The sequence below is a fragment of the Rhinopithecus roxellana genome, chromosome 2, assembly GCF_007565055.1.
Source record: "Rhinopithecus roxellana isolate Shanxi Qingling chromosome 2, ASM756505v1, whole genome shotgun sequence".
Taxonomy (NCBI): domain Eukaryota; kingdom Metazoa; phylum Chordata; class Mammalia; order Primates; family Cercopithecidae; genus Rhinopithecus; species Rhinopithecus roxellana.
Window position 1 is genome coordinate 28,801,096 of NC_044550.1, and position 2,464 is coordinate 28,803,559.

Consider the following 2,464-nt stretch of genomic DNA (forward strand, 5'->3'; position numbering starts at 1 on the left):
CAATACTTCCAGATTGCTCTTTTTTTTTAAGTAGAATAAACTTTACAAACTAATCAAGGGAGTAAATCATCAAAGAATAAATATTTAACAACCATTCATCAAACTACAAATTCAAAGTTCAAAGTATTAGCCTTACAATTTCCATATCAACATATTGATTCCTTAAATGCAATGTCTAGCTTGTTTTAAGGGTACTATAAGTATTGAAAAAGTCTTACAATATCAACATCCATTTTTTATTGACTAGTTATCACTATTTACTTCTGTAACCAAATTAGCATGTTTGAGACAATATATTAAATTCAGAAGTTTAAAACTCTTTTGTGACATACGAATTGTTTTCATAGCCTAGGGGAATAAGTTATTGGGTTTTTTTGTAATCACAATTATTAATGCAGTATATTTCTAATATCCCAATGAAGATTTAAAATATTATTATATACTAGAGTGATTCTATTTCAATTTATTCCATTTTAATCCACTCTAGTTATTCCATACAAAAATATTTGGTGGGCTCACATTATCTGTTTTTAGAACACACTAATAATTCACCATCCTCAGTATGAAAAACATCATCTAAACAACACAGTTTATGATCACTATTGGCTGTGTTGTTCTCTATTGGCAAGATCATTTTCCTTATGTATACTGTGTAGATTCAGAACCTGCCTCCCAAAAATGGTTTTCTCTACTCCTCTCTTGTTCTGACAGTGGGAAGGACAATTGTTCACCAAGTGATTAAAAGAGCTTATTTTGCTAATGCTATTTTTTATTTTCCAATGAGGCTACTTAACACTTGTACTTGACTCTCATTTTGCTTTGCAAAAAATAGCACAATGTTTTAACTCTCCTGTTTTTCTATTACTAGACCACAAAACAAGGCAGAAACACATTTTAGTCACCTCAATCTTGACAGCATTCTGACACTCCTATAAAGTTTATAGGTTGCACTTTCCCTATCCTAGGTTTCACTTTGATTAGACAGCCCAGGAGAATGAGGGAGGAACTCTGAACTAACTTTATCATACTAGTCTGTGTTTAGGTGAATAATTTCTCCTAGATGAGTGCCCAAACTGTGAACTCTTTATTCATATAAATCTGAGATGTAAGAGAAAACTTTTAAAAACATACTGGTGATGTTATTGCAAGGTACAATTTCAAGTATATTGAACATTTACTTCTTTCAGTGGATCCTGAGTATGTGAACTGACTTAATTCTGAAAACTGTGTAAGAAACCATGACTGCAATATCTGATTCCAGGTCAGGCTTCTGTTAACATGACTGAACTAGTTATAGTTATACCAATTAGTAGAATGCCAAATTAGTATCCATTTATTTTGGTCCAGGAATGCTGTGCACATTTGAGCAACACTAAAAATTCCTTCTGATATAAATTCTTGTTAATAACTGGCTTTACCTCTTTCGGGATCCACTACTTCGGCACTGTAATACAAATATGTGGTCTCTGGTGCCCCAAATGATCTCTACTAAAACCTAGGAGCAAATTTTAATAACACCATCTCCCAACAGTATCCCAACCCACTGAATATAATCAATACAGTGATATATATGGAAACTAATGTCTCCCTTGGTTAAATGTTTCTCAAGATGACTGAGTACCTTCTGGGCTTTCTCCTCAAACATAGTTTGGGCAACAGTGGATATATTCAAAATCTCTTGTTGCTTTCTCTAATAATTTTTCTCTAATTTCTGTCACCTCAATCTTCTTTGAGGCCATGTTCCTGTTAACAAAGCAAGTAAAGATTGGGATAATTGGAATCACATATTGATGTTCCATTTGGTTCACTGAATCCAGATTGTGGAGGAAAGTACTCATGTTTTAAAAACTGACTCTAGTGTAAAATTGTAATATCTTCTCTTTTTTGTTTTCATTACCCTCCGAGTTTATTTATACATTTAGCAATTTCCTGAGGTTTGTGTTTTTAATCCTGTGTTTATACCTCTCACAAAGACAGGCTAATATTTAATTCTACTGATAATCTTAGGGGTTTGGGGCATGGGGAGCATCAGCTTCCCACTGTAGGGAACTTACCTTAGGCAAGAGAATTGTTATTAAAGCAAGATATGAGTTTCATCATTTAATGGAAGCATTACCACTTCTTCTGGCAAACTGAGCTTAGTGGCATGGAGGTTCAAGGAGCTGTTAGCTACCCAGATCCTCCCACATAATATATTCTGTGAGCCACATTCTTCCAATCATTGAACCAATTTCATTTATGCAATCTGGTGGGACCATTATATCACTCACTATTTCAAATCAGATACCAGAGGATCATGAGAATGAATACTTTCACTCAGCTAGAGAAGCTCTCTAGTGCTCATAAAATTCCAGATTCTCTACTTTGTAAATTGAACTAATAATTCAATGATCTGTGCTTGTGATTGAACCATTAGTGTTATTAGAGGAAATTATCCTAACATTAGTTATTGAACACATCATGG